At 35.5% G+C, this 17,809-nt stretch overlaps 1 pseudogene; it reads right to left on the bottom strand.

Annotated features, from left to right (window-relative positions):
* Positions 1–16,696: 16,696 nt before the first annotated feature.
* On the bottom strand, positions 16,697–17,558 carry LOC143686620 (glyceraldehyde-3-phosphate dehydrogenase pseudogene; annotated as a pseudogene).
* Between the last annotated feature and the right edge of the window lie 251 nt (positions 17,559–17,809).

Genomic DNA, 17,809 nt, shown 5'->3' with positions numbered 1-17,809 from the left:
TCTCACATTCATATCAGCACCCCCACCCCATTAATAGAATTTTCCCAACTTCTTCCTGAGGAAAGAGAAAGAAGTTTATTACAGAAACCACAGGAGAAGAGATGAAATGGGAACTGAGAGGCAAATCTTCCTTTCCTATCTGGAGTATGGAAGCGTCTTTTAAAATACCACCTCTCTACCTCCCCACAGGTCTAGACAGGGGCAGGGGGCTCTAACAAGTATAATGACAAAAAGCCTAGCATAAACAACCATAACTTTGGCTGAGAAAGATAGCAAAAATGGCTAGTCCCTCCCAAACCTAAGATTCAACCCAAGTCTTGGGTGCAGGTCAGTGGGGAAGGGAGCTTTATTTGCCTCCTGTGAAATCACATTTGAACCCTGCATGTCAAGAAAAATAAGAGAGTTTTCCTCATGAAAACCCTTGGAGTGAGAAAGATCATGGATATAGCACTTAGAAGAGGATTTTGTTTATGATGAGAAAAGTATGGTGATGTGACTTAGGCTACCTTTTTTTTTGTATGCTGTATGGTGAAGGGGTTGCATTTCATTCTTTTTCCAAATGACTATCTTGCAGAACCATTTGTTGAATTGAGTTTTTGGAAGTACAGGGGCCATGAATTGAACCCAGGTCTTCTGCACGGTGTGTGAGAATTCTACCTCTGAACTACTCTTGCATCCCTACTGTCTATTCTTTTCCACTTAACTAGGAAAAGTTAGCTAATTTGAATAGAACTTGGTTTGTATTTTCCCGTTTGCAGTATTAATGGATTAAGGCAGTAAATTTTCTCACAGGCCAATCTGACCTTCAGTTTTGAAAAACCTATGATAGTAAATGAGAATGTTGTGGAAGTCACTGAAATACAATTACATCTGAAATCTGACTGAGGTTAGAGAAATAATTGCATATATTTATGGAGAAGAAGAGAAGTGGAGAACAGGGGAAAAGTTTGAATGGGGAGAAGGACAGAAAATTGTTTTTAAGGTAGGAGAGGATATAACTTTTCTATGGCCACTGAAGTTCATAAATATGAAGAAGAATGAAGGATTAAGGAAATTTGTGATGATGCTTAATCAGATGAGTAATGAAAGGAATGTGTATGTGTTTGGATTAAATTAACCAATGTAGAATCAGCTAAAGGCTTTTCCTGAATAGACTAGTCTGCTGTATGTAGAGATACATAGTTAGAGAATTGATATTAATTTTATCATGAAAAATGATACAGTTATCATTGAATGATTTTAAAATACAATTCATTGCATTCACCTGGCAATTAACAAAGTAAATTATTCCCCATCATGGTTGGGTGCTTTTCTCTGAAGCTTAACTTCCATTTGCTTTCTGTTTCCCCTGGCTTTCCGCTAGTGCAAAGACTCACACTGTCTGATTAGAACCCTGCAAATCTAAAGCTGAATTTCCAGTAATCCTAGACCACAAAGACAAATGGCATTCTTTAGATAGGGCTCCCCACTGCGAATTTTTATTAACTTAAAGGAGATGCTGGCTTTGACCATCTTTTCTTCACCAAACTATTCTGGCAACCTGACTATAAATGCGTTTCCCTAACAAACTCTGCCCCCATGTTGGTTGTACCATCACTGACGAATGAAGCACTTCAGGAGATGCAATATTTTCTAAATCTTTGCCTGAATGCCTCTTAACTGGCAACAGATTTTAGTCAAGCAAATGAATTCTTGAGGATACTCTGCCCATTCTAAACTTGTTAACTGAAGACAGGGAAGAGCAGTCTACTTCCTGGGAAACTGGAGTCCTGTCATCAACTAAGCAAGGTCTTTAAGACTGATCGAATCTCAGAATTCAAAAAGGAGTCAGAGACAAAAGCAACTTTTACTCTGACTAAAACTATTCTGCAATATGGAAACTCAAAAAAACTCTTTAACAAGTAAATTATTTAAAAAATAATGCTATACCTAATTCTACCAACCTACAAATCCTCCTTTTTTTTTTTTTTTTTAACATGGGCAGGCACCGGGAATCGAACCCAGGTCCTCTGGCATGGCAGGCAAGCATTCTTGCCTGCTGAGAGCCACCGCGGCCCACCCAAAGTCCACTTTTTACTTCACTGTTTTCTTGTCATTTTCAATTTTCCATAAGTATAATTTAAGCTACTATTATAACATAGATACAATGCTTTACTTACCTTGTTTCACTTCAACTTGAATTTTGATTATTTATAGAAACTTATTAAAATAATCATCCATGAAATGGAATTTTGATTGTTTCTCACTTGCATAAGAACACCTTTCTGCTTATGAGTCTCTACTTATTTTCTTAGGTTAAATCCAAGGAGTGGGAGCATGGAAACTTGATAGAAATTGGCAGACTGCTTTTTAAAATGTTTACACTGGTTGATGTTTACACTGGTTGCTGGAAATTTATGCTTTTAGTTTCAAGACAAAATTAAATTTTCCTGCATCCAGGTCTTCTCAAAGACCCCTTCCATAAGTAATCTTTCCTTATGATAAACTGTTCTATTAGTAAATCACTATATTATGATAATAGCCTATTAGAAAATTGTCCAATGCATTTGCACATAATAGGACCCTAATTATTATTTGGGTCACCTAGGGGTGATCAGTTAAAATGGTGATAAACCGGGATGCCATTTACTTAATTTTTTATTTTTTTTAACTTTAAAAAATCAAAAGAAAATCAATTGCCTCCTATCATTTGATACGTCAAATCTCAGGAATAGAAGCTTCTACTCTCTGACTATTCCCTGGTTCTAAGGCAAATGGTGAATATAATACAATAGTTATTCATTGCTTTCTGGATATGACTTGCAGAGGTCTGGATATACCTATTCTTAGAAAGAACAGCCATTAAAGGACAAGGGGACTGTGGATCCATCTGCTGATTATCAAACGCATATGCAACAGCAGAGGAAGTTAAAAATATTCAAAGTTACACAGGGGATTCAATCAGTTTATATAGGCAATATTGTTTACACATCTCTGTTTGATCATTAAAACCTTCAGATTATTGGCAGCGGAAGCTATTCGGGTATATAAAAAGAAGTGCCTATATTTTCCAAGCAGTATCTACAAAACACAAAGAGCAAAACTAGGTGATTCTGTGGTGGGGGCGGAAAGGGGAAGAAGAGGCCCATCAAATCAGGTTGTAACTGTGAACAAAACCTTTGACATAATGGTCCACTCTGTGCTTTGTTTTTCATCTGTTTTGGCAGCAGGTTAAGACAGTTTGGAATGTTTCACCTGCTTCTGATTATTCACAGATGTAGTTTCCCTCACAAGCGCCATAAGTGCTGGTATGTGCTCAACAAAGCATTCTCTGCTGTCAAATTCATTGAGAAGGGGCAAAGGTAGAATTTGTTTCTATTTAGATTACATCATAGCAAAACTAAAATATCTATATCTGCTATTACTCTATGTACATCTAAGTATAAATGTGTATAAGAGGCAACTAGATATAGAAAGAGATAATATTTGTTTCTCTGTATTTTACTTGCTATTATTTCATGATTTTAAAAAATTCAAGAAGGTAGATGTGTTCTCTGTTGTCCAGAAGACTAGGGGAGTAATTTTCCATCACCTGAAGTTGTTCAAAGCCAAGAGACAACACTTCCTGTCAGACTGGTAATTATAGCCAGCTCTAGCTGGACTTTCCAAACTGAAAGTTGCTGATCTTGCAGTACAGGAAAAAAAAATTTCAGCTGTGGACCATTAACAAACTCAGTAGGCCAGGCAAGATTGCATCCCTCTTCTGCACAATTCAGCTAAGAGCACCATTTTGACAACTATATAATTACATGGACCATAAATTATGCTTGGTTATCACCTTGTTTATAATTTCATTCCCTGTAAATTAGTAGCATAATGAAATGAGATTTCATAACCACTAGATGCATAGTGAGCTGTTCACTGGGGACTTGGGCAATGGCTAAGTGGCAACCCCTTCCCAAGCAATGAGATTTTGGCAGGTTGCTGTTTGCTAGCCACATAGTTGGCAAGTGATTAGATGTTCCAGGCTTGGGGCTGCTAGTGAGATTCAAGCAGTTCCAGGTTGGAAGTCAGATGATAAACCAGCAGCTGGGAGAACATGGAACCCAGTTTGAAAGGAAACCCTGGCCTTTTTACTTTGTGTACAATAAAACATTTTGTATGAGGGTAACATTTCCTTGTAATCTAATGTGTACCAGTAGAGCTTGATCAAGAGTCCATCTTAAAAGTAGTGGTAATGGGGAAAGATTTGATCAATAATGTATTTATTCCTTAACTGGGGCTAGTGGGTGATCTGTTTTATAATACGGTGATATAGTAAATGAGAAATTAGAAAGAAATAAAATTAAAATTTTCAAGTTTCTTTCTCCCACATGGGAAAACATTTTTGGAAACTTCTTTGCATCATTTTCAGTTTCCATGAAAGAGAAATAAAAATGGAGGTAATAAAAATGCTGCTCTTATTTACCTTAGGGTTTTTGCTAATAACCCAACTTTTGAGACACAACTCCCCAGCATGTCATAATAAAACAATAAAAATTAGAGCCTTTGGAATCAGCGGTATACAAATGGGAATATATACTCTTTTTTTAAGGAAAAGAAGAACAAATGAACAGTTGATGATTTTCATCTTATATTCCAAAACTAAGACAGTTATTTGCAAGAGATTTATTAGAACCTGAGCCATTATTGCAACAAGAATTGTGCTGCAAGGGAAAATACAAATTACATGCCATTGCTTCTAACTGAGCAGAGAGGGAAAATGCATGACTCTAGAAGCTTTAATTACCTGAAGAAATGTGAGCTGGTTATGTAGTACCTATTTTAATTACGTTCTGATTAAAATTAATCCTAGCAAAGAAAGGAGAAAGTGAAATAAGAAAACAGCAGTCTGAACGTTAATGTTCCAGATGCCACCAAATGCAGAAAAGTAAAGGAGAGAATATCTGGATGAAGGGCATTTATTGTGAGTGACTATCTGAAATGTGAAACATGTTTTAGATTGTTATTTTGAACATAGCTAGTTTATTTTTTAGGTTGTTTATAGTGTGATGTTTGCATTGACTTTTTCATAGATGAAAAATGCTAAGAAGTACTTAACGATGTTGTAGAAATTGACCATTAGAAATATATTCGAAAGTTAAGCCAAATGCCCCCAAAGCTGAGGGGTATGTATGAGCATGAGTGTGTGTGTGTGTGTGTGTGTGTGATTATTCACACCACCTACCTTGATGGTAGGCATCAAGGCAAGCCTTGATATATCACCAAAAGTTAAAATAGTCCTTGCTCAATACTGAGAATTTAAAAAAACAGTCCATTATGTAGAAAGATAAATTAATAAATGGTTTATAGTAAAAAAGACTTGTACTTTGAGTTGTTTTTACACATAAAATGGTAGATTTACACTTAAGCACCTGTCCTCATTCACCAACCACTCTTTTGATGAAAGTGGACATTTTTTTTTTTTTAAAGGAAAGACAGAGAGAAGGAAGGAAGGATAGAAGGAAGGAAGGAAGGAAGAAAGGGAAACATTTTTAAACATTTTCTTGTTTTTATTGTATTCTGTTTCTCCGTTTTTGTTACATGGGCTGGGGCCGGGAATCGAACCGAGGTCCTCCGGCATAGCAGGCAAGCACTTTGCCCGCTGAGCCACCGCGGCCCGCCGAAAGTGGACATTTTTAAGATTATTGTCAAGAATTAGAGCATTAGTTAAGAAAGAGAAATCAATTTAAGACAGGGCTTGACTCTGTAAATTTATTAACAGACCCAAATATGAAATTCCCTAATTAATAAAAGTGCAACTATTATCATAATCATGGTCAACATCTTGAGTAGCTTGTTAACTAAACTTTGGTAGAAGAAAGATTAAGAAGTAAATAAAGAACCACAGAATGTACTTTATTATACATCTAAAGGAAATAAATAAAAATAGTAAGGGTATAAGAACAATCATTTACCCTTGTAAAAGGGCCCAATTTCGCATCACAGATTTTGACTAGTAGCAGAAAAACAGATAAAATTCAAGTACACAAAGAGCATCCATAGAAAGGGCTTCCTGGAATCAGTCCAGCACCACCACCACAAAAACTCACCAATGGGCATCAGCATTGTGGGAATGGGGTGGGGGTGGGGGTTCAGGAGTTAAGAGGAGTTCTGTTCATTTAGAGAGTATCCTAAATGAATTGTCTGTGGGTGACCAGATGCAAAGGGAGGTGGAATTAGAAAATGAGAGGAAAGAACTAGAATATCCTTCCTTGCTAAAACTGAATTGCTAGAAAGGGTGATCACTATTAGTATCTGTCATTTGATTTTCTTCTGACAAAGAAAAAGGTGAGGATATTAAGTTTCCCAGATGATTAACAAAAGACAAAAAAAAAAAAATTGAAACCACTAGATTTGTATGTTGCTCGAGGGCAAGGGAAATAGAGTGTCCAAATGAAGGTCATTTTACCCATTGTCAAAAAGGTATGACAAAGCAAGAGATGACATGGATTCACCTTCATTTCCTCCTGCACTGGCTCTAAAGTAGAAAAGGATGAATTCATTCTAAATCAAAGGACTCATAAAAATAGAAGACAGTCTTGTTACCACCACAACACCTTATATGCCCCCAACAAAGAAATATGAACTTTTAAAATGAGAAAGAAATGAAAAAAGTCCACCAAATGCAAAATCCTCCACTGGCCCTTCCCCATCATTGATGAGTGATTGGAAAACAGAACACAGAATACAAAACAGAACCTACTGCCTTCAAACTGAAGCTTTGAATGACAAACACAGCGCAGAACTCATCTAATATTTAAAGGAACCCAGACATAACACACTCATAGATACTGGCTAAAAATAAAGCCAAGATGAAGCTACCTACATAATGAACAAATAATCTAGAAAGACATGACAGAGTAACAATGCAAGAATATTAGAGAAAGTAATAATGAAAAGGGAAGAAAATAAAAGTGGTGAAAGAAAAATTGAAGAGAAGAAAATGAGAAAAGTTCTTAGTGAAAAAGAGCTAGTCTATGAAATAGAAGGAGAAAAACTTTCCACAATAACTTTGTATTTTTCAGGGAATTAAAGAAAACATGATTTATACAAACAGGATTGAAACATGAGGTATGAAGATAAGAGTAAGATAAATGAAATTAAAATGCTAAAAAGGAAGTTATCTACAGTACACTCTACCAGAAAAAATGAATAATTTAGAATAGAAGAGAAATCATAAGTGCCACAAAGTACAGACAATAAAAAGGCAGGATGCATTGTAAAAAGTGTAGGAAATGAAATTATTTGGGAAAATATGAATATGAAGAATATGTAACAATAACCTAATTTCATGACACTTCAGTTTCTGAAGTAAAATGCAGGAAAAAAACAGAAAAGGCCTATTTAATGACAGAATACAAGTAAACATTCCTATAATTTAGGAAGAAATTCTTATGTAAATCAAAAGATCTTTTTGTACACTGGGGAATTTTAGTATAGGGTCATCATCAAAACACAAAGAGATCAAATAAATTACAAAGATAAAGGGATTCTCATGAAACTATAGACAGAAAAACTAAACAAAACAAAATAGCACCTGGTCTTCTGTAGGATAGAAAAACCGGGCTTGCATCCAGCTTCTCTAAAGGAACTTTTAATAGATTTTAACAATGAAGAAATGAGTATAGATTTCTGAAGATAAAAAATTATGGACCTGAAATATACCACCAAGACTGAGTGTCAGTGTATATAAATCCAACTGAAATTCTCAAATGTGCAGACAGGATAAAATATTATAAAAATAACTATTCGACAATGAAATTTCACCAACCAAGAGATGAAAAAAAATGAAGCATAAGAAATGTAGAAGTCATATTATGAGTGTTGGCAGTGAACAATAAATCCATTGCAATATGAAATTATTGTTAAAACAGTGTCATTGGGGTCACTTATAAAAGACTAAATATAATAGTATAGACATATAAATATACTAGGAAGTCCATTATTAAGTGGAGGGGGGAAGGTGGATGTTTTGGGAGAAAGTGTGATAATTTCCTGCACCTTCACAGTGATAACCAGTAACTACGGTCTAAATTTGATTCAAGAAGGAAGGAATTTATTACACAAAATAATATAAATGTAGTAATAACCCCAAAAGATTAAAACAAACACAAAATACTAATCTATTAACATGACTCATACCTATGGCACTTAGTCTACAGAAGAAACTTTAAATAATGTTTCATAATTAACATAGTGTTTAATAACATAAGAAAAATGTGACTAGACTGTTAGAATGAAAGAGAATCCCTAATCAGCCCTACAGAAACAAAATAAGCATTTGATAAATATAGCATTTCAAATCACCTAGATAAAATGAACTTTGGGGACAGTTGCCTAAGAATTAAAAACAATTTGCGTTTGTACTTTATACCACAGATAAAAAAGAAACCACAGATGTATTTAAAGCTTCATTTTTGTAAAGCAATACAGGTTCTCTAAAAATCAAAGGAAAAATGTTTAGTAAAGAATTTCCAAAAGTAAAATTAAACAAAGAAAATACATAAATAAGATTAATGGATATGGCTATATAAAAATATTAAAATGCCAGAATAAAGCATGTTTTATAAAATGTTAAAAAAAAGTGAACAAACTTGGATGAAATTATTGAAAATTTTATAATATCAAAGCCATATATTTAAACAATGACTATGTATCAATAACAAAGTAAAAGTAAGTAGAAAAAAAGGGAAATTTCAGTTGATAGAGATTTGGGTAGATAGAAAAGCTATAGCAGTATACTCTTTATTGTGTACATGCCTCTGTTTAGATATTTAAAAATAATAATGTCTTTCATAATATTTCAAACATATGTATATATATATATAATGTTTAACTTTTAATGTTATAAAATACCATATTGTTTAGTTTTTCATATGTGCAATGTTTTACAAAACTGATGCTTTACAGTTAGGGTGAACACGTAATTTATCCAGAAAAGTATACTTTTTGAGAGTGAAATGTATATTGTTAATAATTATACAAGGATAACAGACATAAACCAGATTGTCCAAGGCAAACCAGGATGTCTCACCAATATTTCTATTTAGATGCTAAATAGAAAATAATTTATCCTGCCCACTTCGGTAGACGTGGCGGTTAATAAATGGGAGAGTTGACTAAAACAAAAGGCTACATGCTTCTAACATGGGTTTACCACATGATTCAGGGATCACTAGTTTATAAACTGAAAATGGATTGTTCCATAGCTTATGATCTATTAATTAACTTCTCATTGTTCTTCTAACTATTCCAGTTCCCCCGTTTAGACCGTATGAAAGAATTTTTCTTTAAACTCTTTACGATTCTTGTTTCACCTATCCTTCTAACTTTGAAAGGACTACTTAAGAGGTCATGATTATAATCAGTACTGTCCCTGATTTTTTTTAGCTTTCTTGGTGTATCTCTGGCATTTAGCGTCACAAAAGCAAAATGAGTTGATTAAATTAATTTGTGCCTGGGGTCCCTCCTAACTGATTTTCTGTAATTACATTTCATTAAATAAGAGTGGCAGGGCCCAGGACCCAAGAAATCTATGATCTCATTACAGAGAGAGAGTGAGTGGTAGTTAGGTTGGGAAACTTAGTTTCACCACCAACAAACTATTCTTTTTCTCTCTTTTTGTATTCCTATATCATGATCAGTAATATCTCACATCTGATCACAAAAGATTATAAGTGTGACATCTTCAAAATTCCTTTCCAGATCTAAAAGATAGGGGTGGGGTTTCTATTCTTGATGATATTCCTGAAGATTATTTATTCCTGAAGTTATTTATTTAGCTCATTTTTTATATCAGAAAAAAAGTGTTAACTTCAAAATATCCAACAATAGAAGTGGTGAAATAAATTACATGTCAAATTCATCGAAAATTATATTGCCGGTTCATACAAAATTAGCAAATATTTATTAAGTACTTTTTAGGACTTGGCAATAGCCATTACTGTAATAGTATAACAAGTACATGGCAACTTGTAAAAATATTGATGTAATGTTAGCATAAAAAATGGAGAATGAAAAGTGATAGCCATACTGATTTGTATGCAAAATACTATGTATGTAAATGGATAAAGATTGGAAGGAAGCTTGAAACACTGAAAACCATTTGTTTTCATAGTTGACTTTGAATTATATTTTTCATTTATTCAAGAAATATTTGTTGAATTTCTACATAGCATTTAGGGATACAAAAATGAATGAGGAGAAGATGGCGGCTTAGTAAGACGCGCGGGTCTTAGTTCCTCCTCCAGAAAAGCAACTAAAGAAACAGAAACAATACGAAACAGCTCCCGGAGTCACGACAGAGACCAAAAAGACAGCGTACCCCATTCTGGAACAGCTGAACGGGCAGGGAGAATCTGCTGCGGTGAGATACCCGAGGGGCGCGCGTTTTCCCAGCCGGGGCGGCTGGCGACTGGGGTCCCCTCCACACACGTGGCTCCCCGGTCTGACTGGGAACGTTGGATAGCGGGGCCCTCCCGTCACGCTTGGCATTTGGGGCCAGCTGGGCAATTAGGACCGGCACTCTCCCAAGCCGCTGCGGCCAGCGACCCCCGCCTCCACGCGCGGTTTCCCGGGCCGACTGCCGTGCAGACAGACGAGCGCCACGAGCGCCACCTACTGGGCAGGAAAAGAAAAACAGAGCCCAGAGATTTCACAGAAAAAGCTTTCAACCAGCTGGATCCCACACCCAGGGAAATCTGATCAAATGCCCAGACACCAGCAGAAAATAATGGATGACGCTCGGAAAATTGAAGATATGGCCCAGTCAAAGGAACAAACCAATAGTTCAAATGAGCTACAGGAGCTGAGACAACTAATGCTGAATATACGAACAGAAATGGAAAAACTCTTCAAAAACCAAATCAATAAATTGAGGGAGGACATGAAGAAGACATGGGCTGAACAAAAAGAAGAAATAGAAAATCTGAAAAAACAAATCACAGAACTTATGGAGTGAAGGACAAAGAAGAAAAAATGGAAAAAACAATGGATACCTACAATGGTAGATCTAAAGAGACAGAAGCTACAATTAGTGAACTGGAGGATGGAACATCTGAATTCCAAAAAGAAACAGAAACTATAGGGAAAAGAATGGAAAAACTTGAGCAGGGGATCAGGGAACTGAATGACAATATGAAGTGCACAAATATACGTGTTGTGGGTGTCCCAGAAGGAGAAGAGAAGGGAAAAGGAGGAGAAAAACTAATGGAAGAAATTATCACTGAAAATTTCCCAACTCTTATGAAAGACCTAAATTTGCAGATCCAAGAAGTGCAGCGCACCCCAAAGAGAATAGACCCAAATAGGCGTTCTCCAAGACACTTACTAGTTAGAATGTCAGAGGTCAAAGAGAAAGAGAGGATCTTGAAAGCAGCAAGAGAAAAACAATCTGTCACATACAAGGGAAACCCAATAAGACTATGTGTAGATTTCTCAGCAGAAACCATGGAAGCTAGAAGACAGTGGGATGATATATTTAAATTACTAAAAGAGAAAAACTGCCAACCAAGACTCCTATATCCAGCAAAATTGTCCTTCAAAAATGAAGGAGAAATTAAAACATTTATAGATAAAAAGTCACTGAGAGAATTTGTGACCAAGAGACCAGCTCTGCAAGAAATACTAAAGGGAGCACTAGAGTCAGATACGAAAAGACAGAAGAGAGAGGTATGGAGTAAAGTGTAGAAAGAAGGAAAATCAGATATGATATATATAATACAAAAGCCAAAATGGTAGAGGAAAATATTATCCAAACAGTAATAATACTAAAAGTTAATGGACTGAATTTCCCAATCAAAAGACATAGAATGGCAGAATGGATTACGACCCAGCAATACCACTGCTAGGTATCTACTCAAAGGACTTAAGGGCAAAGACACAGACGGACATTTGCACACCAGTGTTTATAGCAGCATTATCTACAATTGCAAAGAGATGGAAACAGCCAAAATGTTCATCAACAGACGAGTGGCTAAACAAACTGTGGCGTATACCTACGATGGAATATTATGCAGCTTTAAGACAGACTAAACTTATGAAGCATGTAATAACATGGATGGACCTAGAGAACATTATGCTGAGTGAGTCTAGCCCAAAACTAAAGGACAAATACTGTAAGGTCCCACTGATGTGAACCGACATTCGAGAATCAGCTTGGAATATATCATTGGTAACAGAGACCAGCAGGAGTTAGAAACAGGGTAAGATAATGGGTAATTGGAGCTGAAGGGATACAGACTGTGCAACAGGACTAGATACAAAAACTCAAAAATGGACAGCACAATAATACTTAAGTGTAATGTAACTAGGTTGGAACACTGAATGAAGCTGCACCTGAAATATGGGTTTTTGTTTGTTTGTTTGTGTGTTTGTATCTTTTGTTTTTGTTTTTTTCTTTTTTCTATATATATATATATATATATATTATTAGTATTATTATTTTAATTCTCTTCTCTATATTAACATTCTATATCTTTTTCTGCTGTTTTGCTAGTTCTTTTCCTAAATCGATGCAAATGTACTAAGAAATGATGATCATACATCTATGTGATGATACTAAGAATTACTGAGTGCATTTGTAGAATGGAATGATTTCTAAATGTTGTGTTAATTTCTTTTCTTTTTTTTGATTAATAAAAAAAATTAAAAAAAAAAATGAATGAGACAATCTCTGCCAATAGTAAGACTATGGTGGTAAGAAAGAATAAGCAGATAATATTTTTTCAAATTGGTTAAATATACATAAAACATGCTTTAGTATAGTGGTTAAAATTGGGAATTCTAGAGATTGTTTGCCTAGGCTCAAATGCCAGCTCCTCTCTTTACTAAATCTGTTAACCTGGGAAGTTAATTGCTCTCTGCCTTGGATCCTTCATCCATAAAATGGGAATATAATAGTGCCTATTCTCAGAGAGATCCTTTGGAGATTGCAAATATATGTAAATAAACATACACATATATATATTAACACACATCAAATCAGAATTTTCAACAGAAAGAAGTGGAAAAGCTATGACTTGGAAAATTAAGAACAGTTGCTCATGTGATGTGTATTTTAGCTGTACCATGAGGTATGAGGAGGAATATTAAGTGTATAGAAGAAAGACTTTATGGAATTTCACACATTGAGAATTGCAAACTGCTGCATGAAAAGGTGTTCTAGAGCATAGATTGCTTGAAAAAATGGTAGGAAGTGCATTGTGATAGGAACATAGATTATACTGAGAAAATTAATGAGGAATGAAAATGATAAATTTGTTGAGACTAGATGGCAAAGTCTATAATTGCCAAACTTTTTGCACTTAACTTAGTGGTCAATGAATATGCAATAAAATTGTTAGAATATTAATACTGATTCCAGATATCAAAATGTTTTAGACTTAAGTTCTGGTAGCAGTTAAGAGAGGAAAATGGAAGCCATTTGTATAATTTTTCCTCCTCTGGCACTGCTAAAATAACTGTAAATATACAATAAAAAAGGTTCATTATTTACAGGAACAAAAAGAATGAAATAGGCAACAGTGGACCAGAGAAATCTATGCACATTTTAATTAAACTTTTTGTTTTGAGATAATGGTAGAGCCATATACAGTTTCAAGAAACGATACAGAGAAATCTTGTACATCATGCCCTTTACCGGTTCTCCACATAGTAACATCTTGCAAGCTTTAGTATAACATTGCAACCAGGATATAGTCATTGCTATAGCTAAGATACAGAGCATTTTCATCCCCAAGAGATCACTCACCTTTCCCTTTAATATACACACATACTTCTCCCCTCCCCTCCTTAACTCCTGGCAATGGGTATTATGTTCTCCATTTCTAAAATTGTACTACTTTGACAACGTTACATAAATTAACCATGCAATACGTAGCCTTTTAAGAATAGCTTTTCTTCACTAAATATAATTCTCTAGAGATTTTTCCAGGTTGTCGTGTGTATCACAAGTCTGTTCTTTGCCTTGCTATATATATTTCCTAGTATATATACTATAATTTGTTTATCTCTTCACCTATTGAAAGCCATCTTTGTTGGTTCCAATTTTTGTATTTATGAGTGGCTTTCATAACATTTCAAACATTTATGTACCTTTCTTTTGTTATGAAACTAAACCTAATTAAATGACTTATTTGGGATAAAAGCCAAAGAATTTAATTGCTGGGTCATATGATAGTTGCAAGTGTAGTTTTATGAGACTGACAAACTGTTCCCTAGTCACTGTACTATTTTACACCACCAGCAGTGTATGAGTTTTACAATTTCTACACATTCTCATCAACATTTGTTGTTGTCTCTATTACTTAATTTTAGCCGTTTCATAGGTTTGCAATGATATCTCATTGTGGTTTTAGTTCGCAACCCCCTAAATGCTAATAACGCTGAACTTCTTTTTCTGGGATTATATGCCATCTGTGTATCCTCTTCAATGAAATGTCTATTCATGTCTTTTGCATATATTCTAATTTGATTGATTCTTTGCTTTTTTTTGCTACAATATCAAATTTATGCATACAGAGTTGTTTACAGTACTTCCTTATTAAAATTCTGATATCTACAAGGTCTATAAGTAGTGATTTTCCCTGTTTTATTCCTGATACTGGAAATTTGTGTCCCCTTCATTCTTTATCAGTCTTGCCAGAGTTTTATAAAATTTTTCAATAGTCTCACTGAACCAGCTCTTTGTTTCATTGATTTTCTCTCTTTTTCCTGTTTCCAGTTTCACTGATTTCTGCTCTTGCCTTTATTATTTCCTTCCATCTGCTTACTGTAAATTCCTTCCACTCTTCTTTTTCTAGGCTGCACAGGTGGAAACTTAGATTATTTATTTCAGTCTTGTTTTTCAAATGTATGCATTAAATGCTATCAATTTCATTTTTAGTACTGCTTTAGCTATTTCTCACAAGCTTCAACAGGTTGTATTTTCATTTGCATTCAATTCAATGTGGTTTTGATTTCCCTTAATCCTTTTTTTAACCATGGATTATTGAATAGTGTTGCTTTGTTTCCAGGTGATTAAAATTTTTTCCTGCTATCTCTCTGATAGTGATTTCCAGTTTGTTTCTGCAATGGTCAAACTGTATGCTCTGCATGATTTCAATTATCTCAAATTTGTTGTGGTTTGGTTTGTGGTCCAAAAATATGACCTATCTTTGTATAGGTTCCATGAACAACTGGAAAAGAATATGTATTCTGTTGTTAGGTGGTGTTTTATAAATCCCAATTAGCCATATTGGATCATGGTGATTTTGCATGATTTTGTATCATTGCTGATTTTCTTTCCGATTGTTCTAGCAATTGTTGAGGGGGGATGTTGAAGTATCTGATGGTAATTATAAATTTGTTAATTTTGGCTTTAAGTTTATCAATTTTTCTTGCATACATTTTGCAGCTCTTTTGTTGTATGCTTGCTTGTAGGATTGTTATGGTTTCTTGCTGGATTGACAGCTGTGTCTTTACACAATGTCTGAATCACTGGTAATTTTCTTTTTTAGGAAGTCTACTTTATCTGATATTAATATAACCATTCTCATTTTCATTTTCTTAATGTTTTGCTTTTAACCTGCCTATGCCATTATGTTTGAAGAAAGGCTTTTATAGTTAACATATAGTTCAGTCATGCTTTTCTGTTAAATCTGCCAACTTTATCTTTAGCTGATATATTTAGGACATTTTCATTTAATGGAATTAGTGATATATTAAGGCTTAAATCTGTCATTTCATGTTTTGTTTTTCTGTCTGTTCTCTCTGATTTTCATCTCTCTTTTTTCTTTGGCCTCCCTCCTGTGAGTTACTTAAACTTTTTTTATAATTCCACTTTGATTTATTTACAGTTTTTTTTTTTTGGTATATTTCTTTATGTAGATTTTTTAGTGTTGTCTTAGCTTCATACCTTATATACATATATACATAAATTATTTCACTCTACTCATGATCATTTTACCTGTTAGAATGAAGTATAGAAACTTTACCTTCATACACAGTGTCCCTTTACCCTCACTGTGTATGATAATCCTCACTAGCAATGAATGAGTGTCTCTATTTCTCCACATCTTTTCAAACATTTGTAGCTTTCTGCGTTTATGATAATGAAAATTCTAGTAGGTGTGAAATGATATTTCATTGTGGTTTTGATTTGCACCTCTTTAATAGCTAGTGATGTTGAGCATCTTTTCATGTGCATTTTTGCCATTTGTATTTTCCCTTTGGAAAATGTCTATTCAAGGCTCTTACCCATTTTTAAATTGGGCTGTTTATCTTTTTATCATTGAGTTGTATTTCTTTATATATTCTGGATATTGAAATGTTATCAAATATGTGGTTTCCAAATATTGAGTGTTATCAAATATGTGATTCCCATTGAGTGTGTTGCCTTTTGGGGGAATGAGAGAGACTGGGTAAACTGTACTTTATTGGTCGTATATGAAAAGGTAGAGCTCTCTGAGCCCCTTCCTTTCTTCTTCAGGGAGTCTGGGGTGGAATATGTGAAGGATAAGCAGTTCTCAGGGTTGGGGGATTGACTTGGGACTAGGACTTCACATAAGCTGACTGCCTCTCTCTTCCTCTAATTTGTTGCTGGGGCTGGTGGACCAGGGGGATCTAGTCCTTGGAGAGATGTGAACCATGACATCTACCACCCTATTGCTGTAGCTGAATTCATTGTGGTACCAGGTCAGAGCTTGATGAAGTGGTCGTTGGGGACAGTGTCAGCCCCGGGATCAAAAGTGAAAGAGAGGGTATCACTGTTAATTGCAGGAGAATACCTGGTCCTCAGTGTAGCCAAGGATGCTCTTTAGAGAGCTCTCTAATGCCTGTTTCATTACCTTCTTGATGTCATCATATTTGGTCATGTTCTCCAGATGGCAGGTCAGATCCACAACAGACATACTGGGGATGGGGAAGTATGAGGTCAAACCGGTGAGCTTCCCATTCACCTCCTGGATTAACGTTTCCCACTGCCTTGGCAGCAATAGTAGATGCAGGGAGGGATGATGTTCTGGGCAGCCCCAAAGCTGTCACATCACATTTTCCTAGAGGGGCCATCCACAGTCATCTGGGTGGCAGTGATGGTGTAGACGGTGCTCATCAGTCCCTCCATAATGACAGAGTTGTCATGGGTGAACTTGGCCAGAGGCCAGGAAGTTGGGGGTGCAGGAAGTATTGCTAATGATTTTGAGGGAGTTTCATGCCTATCACAAACATGGGGCATAAGTTGAAGGGGCAGAGATGATTCTTTGGGTGCCACCCATCGGTGAGCCTCCTCCAGTGAAGAGACCGATGGACTCCACAACATATTCAGCACCAGCATCACATCATTTGATGTTGTCAGGATCTTGGTCCTGGAAGACAGTGAAGAGATACATCAGCCTTGATGGTGTCTTTGAACTTGCCACGGGTGGAATCATAATGGAATATGTAGATCATGTATTTGAGATCAATGATGGGGTCTTTGATAGCAACAGCCTGTACTTTACAGAGCCCTTGGAGACCAAGTGCCCAGTATGGCCAAATCCATTTATTCCAACCTTCACCATCTTGTCTCAGGGATGTAGCTGGCACTGCCTGATAAGATGCAGCTGTCTGTCAAATAGGAGGAGCAGAGAGCTGAGTAGCTTGTCTTGCCCCTTTCATGATAAAGTCCTCTGGATGCATAAAAGTTTTTAAATTTGAAGGGGTCCCATTTATCTGTTTTTCTTATGTTGCTTGTGTTTCTAGTGTAAGCGCTAAGAAACTATTGTCTGACACTAGATCCTGAAGATGTTTCCCTATATTTTCTTTTAGGAGT

The sequence above is a fragment of the Tamandua tetradactyla genome, chromosome 6, assembly GCF_023851605.1.
Source record: "Tamandua tetradactyla isolate mTamTet1 chromosome 6, mTamTet1.pri, whole genome shotgun sequence".
NCBI classification, from domain to species: Eukaryota; Metazoa; Chordata; class Mammalia; order Pilosa; family Myrmecophagidae; genus Tamandua; species Tamandua tetradactyla.
This window is presented reverse-complemented; position numbering and strand designations above follow the sequence as displayed.